A 23,404-nucleotide genomic window follows, 5' to 3' on the forward strand; every position below is an offset into this window, starting at 1 on the left:
CTGCCTTTTGTCACTGACACTAAAGCAACCTATCTCCTTTCTCTTTCAGCATTCAACTTCCATCGAGCGAGAAAGCAGCAGAGGATCAGATTCTCTCACAGTACATCCATGTAACCCACCCAACAATGACGGCTTGTAATAAGGGCACTAGGCTTTGCTGCCACATTATTTGAGCAAGTGGAAGCTCAGCCTGCTGTGTAATTAATCCAGGGCTGAATAATGAATTTCAGTTCCCATGCCTGTAAGGGGAGAATGACCTGAACCAGCAAAACTTGACATGCTACCAACAGTACAAAACTTTCTCCCTCTATCTCTGATGGAAGACTGAGGCCTACTGACCAAACATACCTGGTCCAGCACTTCACTATTGTATATTATTTTTGTATTTGATCACTATCTGGCAGACGTTCATCACACAGCTTGAGCCATAGTTGTTAACATCATATACTAAATGCAAGACTTTCGCTCAGGGTTGCCATTTTGAGAGCTGGAGAGAAAGTTTTAAATCACTTGTAATGATTCCTCAGGAGCACTATATCTCTGACTATGTTGAGAAATAAAAAGTAACCATATGGCCTTAAAATACATGGGTTTTAATCTTTAATATACCCAAGACCTAATCTTTGAATTGTATCAAACCATCTTCTCCTAAAAGCCAGATATGTTAGCTTCATTGTCTCATCCTCTGCAACTTATCATTCATGGTTCTTTACTTTACAGAAAAACATTGAATTTCTATAATTAGGTCAAAATGGTGCTGAATTTCCAATATTGCTACATTATCAATATTGAGGGAGAGGGAAACAACGGAATTCATTAAAATGTTACAAGGAAAGTGCCTGTTTATCTTCCTCAGAACATATAGCAGACATTTGGCTTGCAATAGATGTGTTAAAAAATGCATGTTGAAGTGGAAGCAGCAGGAATGAATTGCTTCCTTGTGTTCTGCTTTTCATGTTGCCATGTCTCCTTTTATATTGCTGTAGTGAAATGAAATAATACATTAAAGGTTTGGAAGAATGCATTCCATTTACTCTATATCCCAGACAGAATATTGCATTTAATTTGCCTTTCAGCCTAGTTTAGTTTCCTTTATTATTTCCTTTCTTATAAGAATTGCAAGAACATGGTGAAATTAACATTTCAGAATTTCCAAGAGCAAAGTCTCAACATATATGTGGAGTATTTTAAAAATGACCAGTTCAGTCAGACGAATGGAAGTGTCCAATTAGAGGGCAACTCACAGTACCTGATACTCTCTAAATTACCTGGGTGATGTGTTTGATGTCTAGCTGCCATCACTTCTTAACAAGCAACATGAAACCAGTTCCCGTGGTACAACACTGCACTTCTTGGAAGTCTGGATGAATTGCACTAGTCTTTGATTAGTATTGTTCATCTTATTGGCCAAGATGCAGTTTGCTAGAGTTGCCAACTCCAGGTTGGGAAATTCCTGGAGATTTAGGGGTGGAACCTGGAGAGGGTGGGCTTTGAGGAAAGGAGGAACTTCAGCAGGGTATAATGCCACAGAGGCTTGTCTCCAAAACAGCCATTTTCTCCTGGGAAAATCTCTGTAGTATGGAGATCAGTTGTGATTCTAGGTGATCGCCAGGTCCCACTTAGAAGTTGGCAACCCTAAATCTGTAGGGGGGAGAAAGATTAACCTCACATTCCCCATCAAGGAAAAAGCCTTTTCTCACAGGAGCTTATGCATTAAGGGACTTAAAACCCAATCAGGAATACAGTAGGAAACCAAATGCTTTTGAGCCCAGTCCCAGAATGTTTTCTTTATGCTTCCCCAACAAGTACACACAATATCAGCTTTTCGGATCACTTCCTTTGTATGAACCTTTGGAAGTGCACATTCTCCATTCAGTAGGACAGATGTTCATCAAGGAAAGAATGTTCAAAGGAAGTAAATTTTCTAACAAAACACAGCATCTCCTTGCTTTGCGCCTAAAATTATAGGCACCTCACTATGAGACACTCTTTCTGGAGATGCTCTTTCTAAATTCGGTATGAAGTTCATTAAGTACGTAGTTAAAAGAGGAGGAGCCACTTCACACACAACATTCTTAGGTGTAGATCTAAGACATTTTAAGCGTTCACCTAAAAAATGTAAAGTGTGAATATAGAAAACATTTATTTGCTAGACCTTTAAAATACATATTTGTCCGGGCTGCCTGCCTCTCCCTGTTGAGTGTTCATTGTTATATTTTCATTTAGACAGTAAATTTCAGCTGTCATAATTTGCAGTGGTTTCTTATGTTTCTAAAGGTATTTTAAAGATAATTTAATAACAGTAAACATAAATGGGTGTTCTGCACTTCTGAGCTGCAGTTTCCAGATGCCAGTAGTTTGGAGGTCTGCTCAGTTAGGCTCCTCTCCCATTATATTAGTTTGAATACTGAGATCAGTTGGTAGATTCCAGATCAAGCTATCTCAGATCTAAGCCAAGATAACAAGATGCAAACATTTCTAAGAAGTGTTTTACTTATTACAACATATGGCAAAAGCAGATGAGAATGAAGTATCTCCATTTTTCATTGCATACTGTCCTATATCATCCTGAAGCCATACTCACTTATCTCTCCTCATTCCCATGGAGAGATAGATTCCAGACTACCAGAGAGATGTACAAGTTTCTTTTGTTTTCAGTAATATCTTAAGTATCTCCTGGAGCAAGAGCCACAAGCCAGAGGAAGTTTCCAAACTTTGCTGAGTGGAGTGGTAGGATACAGTACTGTTGGTGAATCTGTTTCAAAACTACATATTCTTCTGAATCAAGGATATAATTCACCCAAGTTAGTCATAATTGAGGTTCAGATTCAGTAGGGTATGCATTACCAGAGTACTGAATTTATAGGTAGCCAAGAGAATAAAGATCTGGAATTCAAAGTAATACAGCTTTGGAAGAAAAAGGCAACACTCCATCTGAAAGGTCAGTAAGACCCAAGACAAGGAATCATGCTGAAACTCTGAAAGGCTACTTGAAAATGTCTGATTTCACCTTCCTAGGAGGGCTAAAAGACTGAGTCATCTAAGGGCCAAACTGAACGTTATGTCCCATGACCACCATTTCCAATTTAGAGAAGAATTCGGCAATTCAAAAATGCCACAAAGGCCTGCGGCACAGTGGAACCGAGTGATCTTGTTTCCCCCAAGTACCTTTTCAAGGGCCAAAACAGGCTCCTTCAGCACTTGAATGGAACGGAGGGGGGACAACAAGATCGTCTGGCCTTCCCATATGAAAGACACAGAGGCCCTTCCTGGCTGAAAGGGCCCCTAACTCTGAAAACCTCCTTGCCAATGTGTCTGCCGTGAGGAATAAGGTCTTAATCCTAAGAAATTTCAGGGGTATCTCTCAGAGGATCACATGGATGTTTGGTTAAGGCATTCAAGACTATGTGAAGCCTCCAGGTAGGAAATCTGTGGACTACTGGAGGAGACAGGGCTGTAACTTCTTTAAGGAAGGATATGATGTGTGGATGTCTGGTTAAGACATGCCCGTCCGGGCACTTCCGCTAGAGAGGCACTTCCGCTAGAGATGCTGATCTGAGCGCCATGTTCCTCGGGAGCTCCCGAGGGACCCAAGAAATGTTCTAATTTGGGGTGCACCCTGCACCCCTACTCGGCTCCTAAACAGTGGACTGGGAAACAGGAACTCTCCTGCAGCCTTGAAGAGCGGTCTGACCCCCATTTTTCTGAGAGAGGAAGACTCTCGGGGAATTGGGCGCGGTCCCGCCAGCATTGAGGGGAAATACAACACCGTGAACGTTTCTTTGGAATCAGGCTCAGGTCTCTACCTATTACCACCTAAGCATCTACATGGAAGCAAAAATACCTACTCTTCTAAAATCTGAGTAAGTTACAAAAACTCTTTTGTTTTACCTGGATCTGGAGGTTCTGAAGGATTGCCATACACCTATTAAATCTGCGCCTCCCCACCTGATGTATAAATGACTCTTAGAAAACAAAAAAAAACCATCAGATAAATAGGCAGGAACCCTATCAATCTGATCAGTGGGTAGACATAACAAACAGGATCTTTTGAAAGATGTTATAACTACCAATCAGATACTTCGATGCTGAAAGGGGAAGGAGGAAGAACCCCCCCTCCTTAAGTGTCGTCTTTCCTTCTTCAGTGCCTAATGCCATCGCGAGACTACCATAGATCGTGAGACTGGAAGTGTGGCTCCCTTGTGTAACTGGCAAATAATTCCCAAGTTCCTGGACAAGAGGAGGTAACGGAAGGTCCACAGTCCTGCAACCTTTTGGGTATATCCTGTTCTCTGCAGCAGCTCTATACTAGAGTGTTTTCAACTTGATGGTATTTTAACATTAAAGTACTACCCACAATACAAGAATCCTGTTGAATTACCTAGATTTTTTTTATTTTTTGGTGTAATTGTCTGGACTTTACCAACTAAGTTTCAACAAAACCCTTAAAAGCAGCAAGCATGGAGCGTGCGATTAAACAGATGGATCAACTACTTCCCATGATAAGCACCCAATATCAATCTATTAACCAAAAACTGGATACTATTCTGGATGTAATTAAAGACATAAAGGACCAAGCTACTACAACAAAGTCAGATGTGAAAACACTGGATTCTCCAATTGAGAAGACGGCTGAAGATCAGAAAATCCCCATAAAGGAAGTGGAGAGCCAAGATAAACAATTAGATGCTGCATCCTCTGCAACAGACCAGCTGCTTACGATGGATATGAACGTGAGAGACTTTGATTTCTGTCTTTACAATTTGCCTGAAGAATTCTTTGATACTAGCTTGGAGGACTTGCAAGGGTGGAAAGGCTCGAGCTACTGGGATCTCTCTTTATGATTTTGGAATTGAAGAAATTACAATGCAGGTTTACTATGAGAACTCTATGCTTGCAGAGGGAACTTTACCAACAATATCCAAGGATGCTCTTCGGTGTTTGGTGTTAATAAGGAAAAGTGGTAATAATGGTATAATTTATTATATTAATACATTAGAAAGACAATTTATAATGAATAGGTGTTGGGAGACATGGAGGGTTTACGGAGAAACTGTTTTATAAAATAGTTGATAATTGTTACTTATTGATCTAATCCATTTACTATTAATGAGATTTATTAACTTTCTTTTTTGTCTGTGTTAGTATTAATTATTTTCTAATGATTATATTCAATGCTATATCTTTAAAACTGTATGAGATTTAGTTTAATGAATGTAATTAAAAATATTAGGATTAGAATTGTTGATACCAATTGTTGATAACCTGATATACAGATTTATCAATGGATGGAGAAAGATGTAGGGGAAGTCCTGTTCTATTTTTTGTTCTTTTTTTTACCTTTATATTAGATATACTTTCAATAACAACATAATTTTTGATGTTTTTTAACAAATGTAGAAATGTATATGCTAACTTGTTTCAGAAAAATAATAAAAATTATTTTTTAAAAAGACATGCCCGTCCAATTCCAGAATGATAGTCACAATAGCCGCAATTTGATGACACAAGGTGGAGGAATTCAGCTTCTGATATACCCATCTTGCAAAAACTCTAGGGCCATTTTTGCATGTTCAATTTTGATGCTCGCTCAAAGCTCTTTTTAAAAATGCAACTTCAAAAATGCCTTTTTACGGTCCCAACACAAAAGAAGAAGTTCCACTCCCCCCACTCACCTGCTCCTTTGTTCCTGTTTGCATAGTCATTAGAATATGCATAGCTAATGCGCCTCTGTTGTTTTGCATGGTTCCTTGAGGGATATTCTTCGCGGCAAACTCCAAAAGTAGTGTTAAATAGCCTCTTTAGTAATGCAAAGCAGGTATGTGCCGGCTTCGCAGTCACTTCTGGAATGACGGTTCAGCGTGCAAAATTTTAAAAAATATGCAGGGCAATTCAGCCTGGAACACACTGCTAATTACCATGCAAAAATGGCCTAGGAGAGAAAGAATAGAGACTAGAAGAGGGTCTATCTGTTTCCTGCTACACCATCTGACAAAGACCTTCCAGGTAAAGTTATAAATTCATCTGGTGGACTGTCTTCTAGATTCCTGGATGGTGTCTACCACATTGGAGGAGTAACCCAAGGTTAGCAGCCGCCGCCTTTTAAGACCCATATGGTCAAGTGAAGCCACCCCAGGTCTGGGTGCAAGAGGGGGCCCTGGTGAAGCAGGTTCGGTATCACTAGTATGAGCCAAGGGTCCTGGACATCTCTTTCAGGCTTGAGAACCATGATCTGCAGGGCCAATGAGGTGCTACACAATGGACCTTCGCATGTTCTTGCCGCACTTTTCTCAACACCTTCGGGATGATCGGTGGAGGTGGAAATGCGTAATGGAGACCCTTTAGCCACAGGGACAAGAGTGCATCTACCCTCTCCACTTCCAGATGGCTGAATCTGGAAAAGAAGTGTGAAGTCTGGCAATTGGTGATGCAAATGGGTCCACCAAGGGCTGAACAAGCTTCCTTGTAATTAGTAGGAAGATGGACCATTCTCCCATGTCAACTTGTTGACAACTGAGCTGTCCGCCTGGGTCTTGAGCATTCCCTGAATGTGTTCTGCCCTCAGGGAGGCCGGGTGCCTTTCTGCCCAGTGTAGAAGATCTTCGGCTTCGGCATGAAGGGACGAGGAGAGAGACCCTCGTTTGTTGACATGCGCCTTTGCTGTGATGTTGTCCATTTTGATGAAGACATGTTGATTTTCCACTGAGGGTTTGGAACTGGTAGTGGCACGAGTTATAGGCAAACTGGAGGAATCTTCGGTGAGAGGGATTGATTAGAATATGGAGGTATGCCTCCGTAAGGTCTAGTGATGTCATATAGGACTGTGGGCATAGAGCCTCCAGTATTGACTGGAGGGTCTCCATCCAGAAATGTCTTAGTTTTACAATCGCTTGCCAATCTCCATTGGCCAGCGTGGTGTAGTGGATAAGAGCGGTGGTTTGGAGCAGTGGAGTCTGATATGGAGAACCGGGTTAGATTCCCCACTCCTCCACATGAGCAGCGGAGGCTAATCTGGTGAACTGGATTTGTTTCCCCACTCCTACACATGAAGCCAGCTGGGTGACCTTGGGCAAGTTATTCTCTCTCAGCCTCACCTACCTCACAGGGTGTCGTGGGGAGGGGAAGGGAAGGTGATTGTAAGCCGGTTTGATTCTCCCTTAAGTGGCAGAGAAAGTCAGAATATAAAAGCCAACTCTTCTTCTTCTTCCATTTCTGGGGCCCTGGGAGGAATGGGGGAGCTGGCGTGGGAACCCTTCAGCAATGGCTCCTGAAGATAAGCAAGTTCTCTAAGGGCAAGCCTCATTAAATGGAGAGCTTCCATGCTGGGATGCCCACCTGCCACCAGGAATTAGGAAAGGGTGGGTATGTTACCACTCCCGGACTCTGTTGCAGTCTGCACTTCTGAGGATCTTTCTGGTTCATGCCTTTGAGAGGTGCAGTTCCCCTTGTGGCCACTAGAAGCCACACGAGTTGCAGCTGCGGCATCGTTCTCTACGGCACGTGTCTTTTCCACGCTCTTTTTGCTCAATGGGGGGCATTTGCATTTAGAGATGACAGTCTCATGCTCACTCTCCTCCTGTGCGTGGTTCCGACAGAGGCTAGCAGAGGGTGAAGGATCTCACCACCAGGGAGAGAAAAGCCCGGCTATTTGAGCTTTGACCCCGAATTGAGCTTGTCCTCTTCTTTTTCTTGGCGAGCTGCCATTTTCTCCATGAGGAGAGAAGGAATAGAAACAGAGAATGAGGAAAGGATCTGAGAAACTAGAAAATAGATCAGTAGGTAGACAGCAGATAAGACAGGTAATGATAGAGTAGGAATAGGATAGAAACAGGGGTTTTCTCTCTCAACGAGTCAGCAAGTCTGCAGAGCTCTGCTCTAGCTGCTTCTCCCTCTGAGGCAGGTGGAAAACTGCAGTGTAAGGGTCAGTCCCAGCTCAGGGGACAGGAATGGGGAAATTGAACCCGGCCTCCCTGAGCATGGGAAGGGAACCACCCACTTCTGAAGATGTCCTCCGCCTCAGCGCGAGAATATCTAATGTAGGCCACGGACGTATGCCCACATTAGTGTCCTCCCTGTAATATCCGCTGCAGGTTGTCTGGAACAGTCAACAGCTGATATCATGATAGTTGCAATCTTTCAAGAGTCCAGAAAGTACTACACTTTAGAAAAAGCAAAAAGCCTTCAGTAAAGCTGAGCAGACACCACCTTGGAAAAATGACAAGATTCCCAAAGAAGCCTCGGTTAAAAAAAACAAAAAAGGTAGTTACATAATAATTTTGGATTTAACCAACGAATGTCACCTTAAATTTGGATTTACTTTTATGATGCCAACTGAAAAAGAAGTCTGGGGTCCACAGGTCTGAGGGCAGGAGAAGGCCCCATTAAACAGCAGCTGGCTGGGAGGAATGTTCTCTTCTGGGAATTCAACCCAAGCGGGAGGCAGTTCTACAACGCAGATGGCTTGCTTATTCCTTAAGAGCAGAAGTGCCAGTGGGTTGACACACTGAGGCAAATATAATTTACGCTTGGTTTTCCCACACTGAAGCTAGAAGCCCTTTGAAGCCTACCACTTCCAGCAATAAAACAGCTGAAGATTTTGTGCTTTCCTGTTATCTCACTGCAGTTTCTTTTAAAGTAGTCAGGAACTAATCAACTCCCTCTTTTCCTTGAAAGCTTCCCTGTTGGAATATGAGCATTAAATGTGTCCGTTTGCAGATGAATAAAAGAAGCAACATTCGTTCATTAGCACAGAAATGGAAAACAGGAAAACCAGGCTAAAGTGTATGATGTTCATCTCCAAGTGGTAGAACTAGGAGGCAGATAACACTCACATAAAATTCTACAAGGCTGAATCATACCTTCCAATACCTAAAGTACCTAATTATTTAATATTTTAGCATCTCTGACCAACAGAAACAGGTATAGCAAATGGTATGGTACAAATTTATTGTATATAGCCAAAGGCTATTACAAACAAATAAACACAAATCAGAACAGCTTCTACAAATAAAATCAAGTACAAATATACATTACTATCAAATTACATTTAGTTATCCAATTTAAGTATCATACTGGCTTGAATTTTCCTTGCCACTAAGGCAAAAAGAGACAAATTGTAAGAAACAACGGGGTCATCATTATCAGACAGAAGAAAAGAAAGCTTCCCCTAAACATTAAAACAGCTGATATTAGATAAAAATAAAGCAAGACTTTTGGATCTGGGTTTACAATATAAAGGGCATAATAAGGTAAGTATAAAGGGCATAATAAGGTAAGTCCTCAATTTCAGAGGATCTAAAGATGCATAAGCAAGAGAAGCAGGTATAACAAAATTCTGCAGGAACAATCTACAAATCCCTTGCCCTAAAGCAGCTTTATGGGGGACTCTTTGAAGCTTCCTCTGCTACCCTAGCATCAGAAACAAATAATTCATTCGTGGATTGCAGTCTGAGAATCCAGACATACTAGATCTCATATCACCCGTGATAGGGTTGCCATTCTCCAGGTGGAGGCTGAAGATCCCCCGGAATTATAACTGATCTTTAGACAACAGAGATCTGTTCCCCTGGAGGAAATGGCTGCTTTGGAGGGGCCTCTATGCTATTACACCTCTCTGAGGTCTCTCTCTTCCCCAAATGCTGCCCTCCTCAGGTCCCACCCCCAAATCTCCAAGAATTTCCCAACCAGGAGCTACCAACCCTACTGGCCGTGACTACCACCGCCCTGAGCCCTGCTAATCCGCTCAGCGAAGTTGGAAGCCTCTCGCCCACCTGACATGCACAAATGGCTTCTACCAAAGCAAATAAGAACAAGTGGTTTAAAAAGATAGCCATTACCGTTGGAGAGATAGCTTGGTATGGCACAGCAGTGGTTCTTGTGCATTCCTCAAAAAGCACACACTGTGCCAAAGTCTTTCTTTCCACCACAGAATGCTGGAATTCATAGGAATTCCAAACTTTCAGAAAACCTCTATTCACACATTCTTTAATCAGAAGGACTTAAGGGGTTTAGGTAAATTGGGGGGGGGGAATGAGAAAAGGAGGGAGAGAAATATTTTAATAAGAAAGAGAGAGACAGACAGACCAAAGGAAAAACAAAGGGGCATCCTATTCTTCCATCAGAAAAACACTGCAGGGAGTGGTTGTTACTGTTTGATGCTAAAGGGTATGATGCTGGCGTCTGTCAACAGCATAGGGTTGCCAACCTCCAGGTGGCGGGGGAGAAACAGGCACCTCTATACTAATACCAAAGGTTAGGAAAACAGTATAGGAGCGAAAAACATTTACAAACAAGGGGCATGCTGCATGATGTGAAGTATCTTTTGGACGTCTTATAGTAACCTGATTTACACTTACCCTATGAGGGATATGAAAATGATTGTGTATGACTATACACTCTTTAGAAGCAATTCTCTGGAGGACTGAAGAAGGATTCTACACTATTGTGAATTTGAAACGGCCGTATACTATTGAAGATTGTGGCTTCTTATTCATCTGAAAATTGAACTTGAACTTATACATACTTGGTACTCTGCTGAGACCTTTGAAAGATTTTTTGCTCCTTTATTGTATATTTTGTACATACTATGTGTGGTTTATAGTGTGGTTACTTGTATTTGTACATTGTATGTTTATAGGAATCTCAGTAGCTTATATAAAAATTGCACCTTGTTTGTAAATGTTTTTCGCTCCTATACTGTTTTCCTAACCTCCAGGTGGGGGCTGGAGATCTCCTGCTATTACAATTGATCTCCAGGTGACAGCCATCAGTTCACCTGGAGAAAACGGCCGCTTTGGCAGTCGTACTCTATGGCATCGAAGTCCCTCCAAACCCCTCCCTCCTCAGGCTCCACCCCCAAAATCGCCAGGCATTTCCCAATCCAGAGCTGGCAACCCTACAAAAGCATAATCCTAAACAGAGTTACATCCTTTTAAGCCTTTTGATTTCAACTGACTTAAAAGGGAGCAACTCTGCTTAGAATTACACTTTGCAGATTGTACTATGCCAATAAAGGTATTTGAAATTTTTAAAAAAGAAAAGAATTACGCTTAAGTTTCTCACTACTCCCCACTTCCACTAATTACATTGACTTGGTCTTACTTTGGCATCAAGATGGGGCATCCCAGTCTCCCTAGGAGTGCATTACTGTACCTGGGTGGCTGGTTCTAAAAAAGTCGTGGTTCTTCCTTTCACTTCTCTGCCAACACATTTTTATATCTTCCATCTGGGTTGTTGTTTTGTAAAGGAAGCGCCTAGGCATCTATTTTTCTTCTTCTTTTGTTCCACTCCTCATGACCCTCACAAATCAGCATCCATAAGTAATTCTGCGGATGGGCGATTTTTAATCACTATCCTGACTGGCAGCATCATGGATTAAACTCTGGGCAATTTCAGCAGTAGCTCTGCGCACATTAGCCCCCTGGGTTATTGGACTCTAAACCCTCTTTCTTCTGCTATGTCTGCTCTGTATCAGTTAAAGCCTTCACGCTGACACAGTTATGGAGGACATGTTTTTTATCTATATATTTAGCTACACAAACGGGATTAGTTGTCATAGAACATTTCTAAAAGCATAAACCAGACCTGCCCTCCCAAGATCACTTTAGCAGTACAATAGTGAATGCTTCTTCATTTAAATCACTAAATCCCAACCCCACCCCTCAGGTAATACATAATTTAACACAATGTTATCCTTTGTATAACTTCACTTCTGAAATCTGTTGTATGAACCTCTGGGTTTGCATCTTCTAAGTAAACAGTACCCTAAGCAGTACATAAAAATTATATACCATCTGGCACCATTTTGTGGTATTAACTCGGTCCTTGCCTTGTATATGTACAGTACACTGCAATCATGTGTAAATTACATTCATGTGCATAATGTACTTCCTTGTATAAAAGGTAAAGGTCCCCTGTGCAAGCACCGGGTCATTCCTGACTCATGGGGTGATGTCACATCCCAACGTTTACTAGGCAAACTTTGTTTACGGGGTGGTTTGCCAGTGCCTTCCCCAGTCATCTTCCCTTTACCCCCAGCAAGCTGGGTACTCATTTCACCGACCTCGGAAGGATGGAAGGCTGAGTCAACCCTGAGCCGGCTACCTGAAAATGACTCCTGTCGGGATCGAACTCAGGTCGTGAGCAGAGCTTTTGACTGCAGTACTGCAGCTTAAAGCTCTGCGCCACGGGGCTCCTTCTTCTTCCTTGTATAGCTACTTCTTAATGCGCCAATATGACCAGTTTCCAATTTTAAATTCCTTTGATGTCTTTCAGGTAAAAGATTTTATTCTTAGTCATTCAGCCATGCAAATGAATGACAAGGAGGACAAGAATCACCCTGACATTAAAGTCTTTTCAGCTGTTATCTTATGCACCGAACCACTGAAAGCTGCAAGAGTTTGTCACCGCCTCATCTAGCAGAGCTGCTATTTTGGAAATTTGGAAACTCTATTCTCTTTATGTGGTTTGTTGAGCTGCAGAACTGGGTGAAATTAGGAAAACTAGGCACCACTGGGAACTCTATGGTGAAATCAGTCCCCCCCGCCCCGCGCAGAAGTGAGAGGAGTCCTTGCTAAGAATGGCTGAAAACCATAGAGTTTAAATTTTTTGGTAAATGAATTTCATTAATCCATTCACAATGTCATGCTCTTCCAGATTATTTTGGGCAGTTCTCAAAACTGTGAATTTGTATCAGCAGAGATAACATGCCTCTTCTTCACAGCAAAAATGCTATAAACGTAGAGTTGAGAAAAAGACCTTAATCCCATTGTTCCTTTGCAAATCTATGTACACAGAATCAACCCCTGACCTCATAGGTTCCAAGAAGTTCAATGCATAGAAGATTGTTTGGAGTGGAAAAGATCTGCACAAGGAGCTAAGTGTGAGGAGGGAGGGGCAAGCAGTAACAATTCTTCTCTCCCTGGAGGAGAAAACCTATAATGACAGCAGGCCATAAAAGAGTATAGAAAACCATGATTTAAATCTAGTCTTACTGACTAGTGATTCAATTTGATTTAAATCATATCCACCCTGCTATTCACTAGCATCACATCTGCATAATGTTAGCAGAGATATCCTCTGTTTTGGATGCTGCCTTATTCCTCTGGTGCTTCCTTCCTCGCTGGATGCCGTTCAGTAGCTTCTGTGGGTAATGGTGTCAATGCTTCACCATGTGGGAAGCAAATATCCATGTTGCCTTTCTGGCCCTCTTGCCCATTTAAAATCTTTACTCCCACCTTATCAGTACAAACTCAGGACAGCTAACTGAATGGAAAAATCTGCAAGAACACAGACATCATAAGCCTCCAGCAAACACAGAGAGTGCAGAAAACACTCAGAGTAAAGCTCCACCAAATGCCTTCTGGAAGAAAAACAGTCTTACACACCTTCCTGAATGCAACGAGGGAAGGCCCCTACTGCCCCTATTCTGTGGACCAACCACAGAAGAAGCCCATGACCTGACTGTTGCAATATGGACAGTCCAAGGTATGGACACCACCAGGAGAAGGCAGTGTGAAGAGCATAACTGGCAAGCAGCTACAGTATGCCAAGAGATACAGTTTGATTACAGCATCTGTTTAACACAAACCCAACCTCTTTCTGACTATATATTACTCTTCCTACACACTTGACACTGAGAGACACTGTCCTTCAGTGTTAATCCTCTGAAGATGCCTGCCACAGTTGCTGGCGAAACGTCAGGAAAGAAAATTCCAAGACCACGGTTACACAGCCCGGATAACCTACAAGAACCAATGAACTCTGACCGTGAAAGCCTTCGACAATATTACAAACCTTAGGAAGTTTTCTACTATGAAATCTTTGACTCTAAGGTTTCAAGAGATGTGGTCTGCAGTCTGAAGACTCAACTAGATGTGACAGTGACCCCAGGTTTGTCACGGAGATGCCGCCACCACTGTAAGCTTAAGATTTTCTTCTTTCAAAAATGCCACAGGGGCTCAGTCCTGAAAGCCAAACTACTGGCGTCCTGGCTTTAACTTCTACAAGCAAACTGAAAAAGTGACTTCTTGCAGCAAAGCATGCATGACAATGGTTCCTTGTTTTAACAAGAAGCGACTGCTCAGAACTTGACATTCTGTATTTTGTATATTCAGTTACATTATTTGTTGTGATCTGCAGTCCAAAATAAATAAATTCTACCTGATTTGTCCTGAATCGCACTCACCACCACCATCACTTGTCACACACACCCCCCAAGCCACAGAGCTACAAAATTTCAAAAGAAATATCCAGCCTTCTGTGAAAGTATTATGTAATATGTAGACATGTATTTTTTAAAGGAAAGACCTAGATTCACCTCCATGGGTACTGATCAGTATCTATGGTGAGCTGGGAATAGTTGTGTATCTTTCAGCATACTGCTGCTGAATTCCAGGTTTCTGTGAACAAACAGGCAAAAACCATTTCCACTCACTTGAGTTTATGCTTGGTTTTCCTACTCAATATACTTCCAACAGGGTTGTAAAGGTAAAGGTCCCCTGTGCAAGTACCGGGTCATTCCTGACCCATGGGGTGACGTCACATCCCGACGTTTTCTAGGCAGACTTTGTTTTGCGGGGTGGTTTGTGCAGTAATCCCAAAGTCACAAGGAAAATAACACATTATCATCCTGGGGATGGTTGGGATACACAGGTTGAGGTGAAAAAGAACTGCAGACCCACACAATCAGGCTTCTATTTAGTGCCTGGAAGCAGCAGGTGAATGAGTTCTGTATTAACATTTACCCATGCTGTTTTCCTATTCAGTTTTTTATATCAGTTTTAAAATAAGGCTGTCTGGCTGTTGTGCTTCTCATACATTCCTCTGACCTATGTGCCACAATTACTGTTAATTTATATTAAGACAGTCCTTAAGTTAAGAGCAGACTATTAAAAAGGTAAAAAGATGGAGCCCCTCAGTTAAACTCCTTCACAAACAGAAATATTTTGGACTGGCACCTAAAGGAAAAGAAAGTTGGCACCAGGAAAGCCTCAAGGTAGAGAGCATTGCAAAGGCCACCACCAAAACAGAGTTGTCTCTGGTCCCCACCCGCCTTACCTCTGAAGGTGGAGGCACAGAGAACAGGACTTGAGAGGAGGATCTCAGCCGTCAAGTCACTTCCTACTCATGGCAACCCTATGAATCAATGTCCTCCAAAATGTCCTATCTTTGACAGCCTTGCTCAGGTCTTGCAAATTGAGGGCTGTGGCTTCCTTTATTGAATCAGTCCATCTCTTGTTGGGTCTTCCTTTTCCTGCTGCCCTCAACTTTTCCTTCTCCATACACCTTATATCAAACACCACACACCTTTTTAGAACTTCCACATACTCAGTAGATCAGCTGTTAATGAAAGATGTAATATAGAACTCAAATAGCACGAGGGACAAGAGATCCCTGAGGGTCTCCATAGCATAAACATCATGGAACTGAGCAGCACTCCCCCAGCACCTCCTTCTGGAATTGGTCAGCCAAGTAAGAACGGAGCTACTGAAGCACTCTGCCAGCCTTTCCAGAAGAATACCATGGTTGATGGTATTGAAAGCCACCAAGAAGTCCAGGAAAAACAGGGACATAATTCCTTATCACTCTCCTGGCAAAGATCAGTCAGGGCACCCAAGGCCATTTTAGTTTTCTCTGTGTTTCCTCTCTATTGCACTTTGCCAGGTTGAGTGATGCTTATTGGCAAGAATCAGAGGAGCTAGGCCGATAGGGTCAAATATGAGTTTTAGCCAGTAACTGGTTGAACGGACCCACATATGGGTCTCCAAGGGAATCAAGCCAGTTTCTAATCTAAGGAGGGCGTTCGGGACGCATTACTGAACTCCAAGTATCTTTTGCAGAAACTTGGATTGAATCGTTTCCAATGAGTGCCTGTCTTTATAGATGCAAAGCCGGGACCCATATAAAAGCTGAGATACAACCTTTCCTTGGAAGACTTTAAGTGCTGCAGGGATGTAGGAGGCTCCTTTAGTAAAGTGGAATTTTAATATTGCAGAAGATGTTTTGTAAGCAGAATCTGCTACATGTGTTGCTTGTGCTCTCCAGAGTCCAGATGACTGGAAGACCAGACCAAGATATTTAAAAGTTTTGGTTTGTACAGTGTTATGGTCTTCAGTTTGCCACCTGTGAGTTTGATGTTTTTTGAGTGAAGACAAGGACTTTCGTTTTTTGGTAGTTTATTGAAGTTTCAAATATGCTTAAGAACGGCTTTGACTTAAATGTATGTAAGGATGGTCTTCAACAGCATAAAGCAGTGGGTTAACTTTCTCAGTCATTCAAGGGCCATTTTTATACAAATCCCAGTTCTTCTAGGTTTCCAACATTTTTTTCATGTGAGACAGTGTCACTTCTTGGTTGGATGACAATTTTCTGATTTTGTCCATGGGGCAGCCCTATCCCTAAAGATAGGACAAATAAAGTCTTCATCTTGTTGTCTCAGCTGCCGAACTTATTCAACATGCTTGTGAACCAAGTTAAAAAGTGAATTGCGAACCTCTATGAGTGCAAACCAAATCTCTCAAAACTGGAACACAGAAATAAAGGAATGTACAGTAAAAAAAAAAATCTCTGTTTAGTATACGGTCGTGTTTATATCTGCCATGTACAGAAGAATAATATAATGGGACCCCTCTCCATGACATAATGGTAACATCTAAAACAAAGGACATGAGGTTCTAGCACCTAGTAAAGGCATGCCTAATGTTGGTCTTACAAAGCTTCTCTAGTGCTTTCAAATCCTGCCAAAAGGGCAGAAATCCAACAACTGCAATTTTACCATCACTGTATTCCCACGCTAAGAAAAGCTACACAGTCAAATGGCTGCCTACCACACAGCTGCTAAGGCACTCCAGCTCTTCATTGGTGAACTCACTGGTGGGTGCTTTTTATGCTATGTAATGTGTCTGTCCCAGACACTACTGTATTGAGTTTCCACTGCTTGATTTCTGACAGAAAGAATACATAGCGCATACCATAGATTCTTGGGATAGATATTTGATACTGCAGGAAGATTCTTGAACATAGTTCAGGAACATAGTTGGCTCAGCAATAATCAAATACAGATTATCTCTATAGTTCATCCATCTTCAGTAGAACCCAAACATAACAAAATGAGTTGCCAACAAAAGTATGTATCTGTACATTTAACTGATCAAGAACATAAGAAATGCCCTGCTGGATCAGACCCAGGTCCATCAAGTCCAGCAGTCTGCTCACACAGTGGCCAACAGGTGCCTCTAGGAGGTATCAAGCTTCCTAATACCTTGATTCATTGTTACCTACAGAAAACAATTTAAAGATATATGTAGCCAAGTTAAAGTTCTATTAAAAGCCAATACTATACCAGGAAAACAAACATATTAACAAGGATTCAGATCAAAGTTTCATTCATTCTAAACGGTCTACACCTATGAGCTTTTTACTAGGTTAAAAAAAAACTTTGTTGAGACTTCATCTCATCAGATCAATCTAAATGCTGGGATTCCCAGAGAAACCAATTTATGTTTTCCTTACAAACTTCTTTGAATATTTTATATTGGCTCCCTTACAGGTATGATAACTGAACCGTTTCCTGGCAACTCTATAGCAAATATTAGCAATTAGCTGAAATGTATTTGATGAGCTTAGAAACAGTCAACACTTAATGGCAATGGATTTATAGGGGGGAAATTGTTAAACTAAAGAAAATAGCAAAAAGCTACCACACTATTTCCCCAGCCCTGGTACAAGTAGGAGACGGACTTGCACCAACAGCGCGTTTGCTATTACAAAGAGCCATGAAGTCCGGCTTCTTTAAGAGTCAGAGATGCGGCCAGCAGCAGCTACATCAAAGTTTAAGGAACCCATCGTAGCTGGAGGAATTAGAGTAGGCAGGGGAGGCTGTGTCCAACAGCATGGACACAGGGGGTAATCAAAGCTTTCCTACTTCATTTTATTTTCCCCCCAACTGTTTTGATTGTCTATTTTCACAGTTTTACAAACACATTTTTAGTGAGTACACGATTTGTACTGTATTGACAGGTACAGTGTAGGCCATTTATACATGTAATACTGATTTATAAATGCTGAACTATGGTCTTTTATGCATGGGCTAGATCTCCCTGCTTGGACCTGGGTTCATTGCACATTAAAGTAACCCGGGTTGGGGGAAACTGTATGCATTGGCTGGAATGATCAGGGACAAACCTGTGTGCTAATCGAGCCATGAATACAGAAAAGCAGTCTCCCAAGCTCAAATCAAGCCCCACCCCTTTAAATGCTGCTCTGTAATTGGCTTACCGTGAGAGAAGATTTTCTTCCCCCCAAACCCAACTGCCACATAAAAAAGCATTTTGAGAACAAAAAACAAAAAACGGAGCTACCTGAAAGAAGGGGGGGGAGGAAATCCTAGCCTCGTTTTTAAAAAGCCTTTCTTTTGCTCAGAAAGAGCTCCGAGGTAGCAGGAAGCACTTGAATCCCCGCCCCTTTACACACTGCTTTGTGATTGGCTGTGAGAGAAGCCAATCTTCTGTGTTTCCCCCTAATGCAGTATGCACGCTCTGTGACTCCGGAATGAGCCAGGATGAACGGTTTAATTTGGGCCAGAAGAGAAATGGGAAAAGCCGGGTTCGCTTTGCGTCGAAACAACGTTGAGCTTCCAAGGAATGAGATAGCATGCATGCTGAAAAATTTGATCCTGGCTGAAACAGGGAATAAAGGAGGTTAAAGTGACCATGCATAAATGACCTATGTGTACAAAGACTTAAGGGGTCATTCTAGGGTTGCCAGGCCCCCAACTAAGGGAGGAGGATCCCCCACTTTGTGACATCGTTGCATCAGCCTCCCTCAGCAGCTGTAATTCCCCCCACAAGTACATTTCCAGCTCTTTGCCTGGTCTCTTAGTCTTTTCCTTATGTTCCCTGCCTAGGTATCATAGAGTCCGCTCTCCGAAACTGCCACATTCTCCAGGGGAACTGATCTTTGTAGTCTGGATATCAGTTGAATTCTGAGAGAAATCCAAGCCCCAATGGAGAATGGCAACCCAAATGGCAACCCCAACGGGATAATGGCAACCCCAATGGAACTATCACAGTGCAGACCCCCATTTGCGTTGTTATAACTGAAGCAAGGAATAGGGTCAATCTTGCATTTGTAATAATACAATCTTACAGTTGTTACTTATTCATAACATTATTTTCAATTGTATGCCAAAGCTTTTTCTATATCTAAATGACACCTTCTGCCATGGTCCTTACTGAATGAATTTAATTTATGAGACTTTTGAAAGAATTGTTATACAGCCTGATTCCTACAACTACTACCGGGTATATCAATGTCCAGTGACAATTTCAGTTTCAAAAACAAATACACCAAATATATAGTGGGGAAAATAAGAATTAACAAAAAAAAAAAAGTCCTTGATGATACCTAAATCTGCCTCTACAATTCCTTTCAAAACAGCGTGTGCCTTTCAGTCATCATCTGCAAGAGGCAACCACACCGAAATGAAAAAAGTTGAGTCATGACCACAGTCCAAATGGTATTCTCATGGTGATTTTATATTATAGAAGTTCAATAAACACCTTGTTATACCAATATCTGAAGTCCCTGGCATTAATAAGACAGGTACCATGCTTATTGTTGTTTTTTTGTCAATCCAGCCTGTTTCTTTTATGAGAAAGAGAGACGGTCATATTTATGTGCTTTCTGATTTATACTCCTCGGACACCTTTATTTGTCTTGACTGGACCAAGGTAAGGATTGCAAGTTGTCTCCTACTCAGCAGGTTCAATTAGTTTCCTCTTATGTTCATGAACCATGCCGAGTTGAACAGAGCAATCCCATTATTGCCCCAGATATTTTGCTTTCCCAGAGGCTTCTAAAACATATTTGCAGCTTCATTCTTTTCCTTTCGTTTACCTGCCTCTAGAAACGGACTGACAAAACGCTGACAGCTAATGTACCTTCTGCTTTTTTCTTGGTTTTATTTGTAAATACCAAAAGAGTCTTGTTTAGCATAGAGACAGTTACTGTGACAGAAATTTAATCCAATATTCTTTCTACAGTGTGCTATTTTAATTTTAACTGTTTATTATGGAGGTTACAAGGTTGGTAATTGCATCAAACTAACACGGACAATTACTTAACTAATATTTATGTTGATGTTGGAAATAACATAAGTTATAACATAAGTTCAGGAAATAACATAAGTTCAGGACTTCTTGCCAAGAACTTGGCAATGAATGATTAATACTCAGAGGAAAGTTGTTCAAGTTTCTTTTGGCGGGTTTAGACTGGATAACTCCCTTGTCTAATGATGTGGCAACTTAAGATTCACACAGAAATGATTTGCAGTGATTTTATTCTTTTTTAAACTCTATGGATATCAACATTTTGCTTTTTTCTCAACACGACTGTTCCTTACTATAAAAGTTAAGGCAGGGCCATATTAAAACATGGATACATTGGGCAGTTGCCTGGGGGCCCCCATGAGCATAGGGGCCCCATGCTAATCTATCTAAGTTGTGACTTGCTGTTAATGAATAAATACTATACTAAACTATAAATATTGGAAAATGCATATTTAGCATGTGTTTTACTAAAGGTAATGACCAATATTAATGTTAATTTGGGTTTGGATTAAAATAAATACTGAAGTATAATGTGAGAAAGGACTTGTTCATAATGGAAGCAGAATATTTAAATATTTAGGCCTTGTTGCAAGCAGCCTGGCAGCCCATTCCTGACCTCTACGTTGCCTCACTGATAAGGTTAAAATTTCCAAGGGGAAAAGAAAGCATGGATCTAGGTGGTTATAATAGGAGCTTCAGGTGCCAGAAGCTGTATTCAGCCAAGGTACCATTTCATGTATATTGGTGCTGGGTGCACCCAACATTCTTTTGGGGTGCAGAGGGAACACAACTGTTCCTTATTCAGTTCTTCTTTACAACACAGGTTTCTTGGTGGTGCCAGAACCGGTGTTTGGATCAGGAACCACTGTATGTCTTCTTGCAGGGAACAGTCTCTGGATGTGGGGAAGTGTTATTCAGGGTGGTCCAAAGATTTATTTGGGGTGCAGCTGGGCCCCAGTGCCTGTATGTGCATTTATCTTGGGGTCACCCCACTGGGGAGCAGCTGGAACAAGAACTGGACTTTGGATCAGGAACCAGTCTGTGCTCTCTCGGACGGCACAGTCCCTTGAATGTAGGGGTGTATGATATGTGGTGGTCCAAACTTTATTTTGGGGTGCAGAGGCACACAGCTGTTCCAGTTCTCAATTCAGATCTTCGCAATTCAGGCTTCTAGGGGCAACCCAAATAGAATCCCATGGTGCCAGAACCAGTGTCTGAACCAGCCACCACTGTATGTATTCTTGCAAGGGACAGTCTCTGGAGTGTGGTGATGTGTAATGTGGGGTGGTCCAAACATTGTTTTGGGGTGCAGCTGGGCCCCAGTGTCTATATGTGCAGTTGTCCTGGGGGCATCCCACTTGGAAGCAGCTGGCAGAAGAACTGGACTTTGGATAAGGAACCAGCATGCACCCCCTCGAAGGGCACGGTCCCCTGAATGTGTAGGTGTATGACATGTGGTGGTTTAAACTTCATTTTGGTGTGCAGAGCTTTTAAATTGTTGTCCTCCATATCATCCAGGAACTAGGAAATATGAATAAGGAAATGGGAACCAACTTCAGCCTCTTGTGCATTCTTTATTTGCATTATATGTTATGTACAAGAATTCTTGGGAGTTTAGAACACCAGGGGTGATTTTATTATTTGGGAAAGGAATGCCTGGCACTCTTTCCCAAGGGCAGGATACATCCAGATCGCAATATTTTGGCTGGGATGACCGTACAACAGAATACATAAATGTATAAAATGTTACAATGCAAAAAAGAAAGTGAAATTGCCCATCCAAGGGTGTGACTTAAGTAATACTGACATCATTTCTAAACCGCTAAGCAAAACTAGGTCAAATCACATTGACCTATCTATTGTAATAAGCCTCCCTTCCCCCAGTTAGAATTTTTCAGTGTTGATGTCTGTAAGGCATTAGTGTCCTATGTTACCAACGTATACTGTTGTCACTTTCCTTTAACATCTTATCGCCATATTGCATTAAATGAACCAACTATCATTCACTTTTTTCTAGTTTAGTTCTCAAGGAATCCTTAGCTAAAATGCTTTTTTAATTATTTATTGGTCCAAAGGGAAAAACCCCAGATTTATTTACAATAACTCTCAAATAGAAATTATTGAAGTAGACAGGCCACATTCAAAGACGTATTAAAAGGTACATCAATTTACAACTTTTTCTGTTGCACAAAATTTAATATTGCTTGAAAAAGCAAGGATACAGATTGAGTTAATATGATTAACTGACTTGGCAAAACAGAGCAATTTTGACTCCGGTGAATGAGCACCATGGTCCAACTGAAGAGGTTGATGTGCATTTGAAATGACTACCTGAACAACCCTGAGCAGCTGACTTGTTTATATTTTTAAGGTGTGAAACAAAATTGAAGTGGAGCTCAAAGGGGATCAACAACCCATGGCAAGATAAGGCACTTTTGGTTCATCGGTCTTTCACTCTAGGATAAGCAATTGTGTAAACAATAGTCACATTACATGGAAAAATGCATTGGCCTCTGAATGACCCAGGACACTTAGCATATTTGAAATACCCTGAAAGGTTTTAACTGTAGGCAGAGATTGTTATCCCAGGACAGCCCAGAGGTAAAAATTATGAGCTAAGCACAAACCTCTGGATCTGTACAGCAAGCTCAAGCTAATGAAAAAAAGACGCTAAAAATGATTCTAGATATCACATGTCTTCTCCAAGATTAAGGTTGCCAGATGGTTTCAACAAAAATATAAAAACAAACATATTGAATGCACTTGATAAAAAACTGTTGATACCCACCACCAAAATATACATATATGGGAAGTTTATCCTTAACTACCTATATTGCAACTTATATTTTACATTAGAGAATGTATCACTTTTATCATTTTTTTTTAGCCCTTAAACATGAGTTTGCCTCACTAACAAACGGCAGGGCTGCAAACAATCTGGAGAAAAGATGTCCTGCTCCTTTAACAGAGGCTTAATAGGATGCTATTTACCTCCCTGCCATGAAAAACTTCAAACACCTCTGTTAAAGGCACAAGACATTTTATCTCCAGGTTTTTAACAACCCTCCCAAGGAGGGAAGAGAGTGCTGTTGGCTTTTGATTGTTGGCTAATAAGTATAAGTCTACTATTAGCACAGCACAGAAGATACAGAATAGCGACAGTAGCTTAAAGTGACATTTATCAATAGTTAAGCAAATCAAATCCATGAATTGTTTGATATGACCTGATGGAAACCAACATCCAATGTTCCTACTGGTCATGACTCTGTTTTTATCCTACAAATATCAAATATAAA

The 23,404-nt window shown here is 41.4% G+C and overlaps 1 protein-coding gene across 1 annotated transcript in view; it reads right to left on the reverse strand.

The window, feature by feature from the left end:
* Window positions 1–23,404, reverse strand: part of MID1 (midline 1) — a 274,648-nt gene that overhangs the window by 128,884 nt on the left and 122,360 nt on the right. The window lies entirely within an intron of this gene.

The sequence above is a fragment of the Euleptes europaea genome, chromosome 16, assembly GCF_029931775.1.
Source record: "Euleptes europaea isolate rEulEur1 chromosome 16, rEulEur1.hap1, whole genome shotgun sequence".
Taxonomy (NCBI): Eukaryota; Metazoa; Chordata; class Lepidosauria; order Squamata; family Sphaerodactylidae; genus Euleptes; species Euleptes europaea.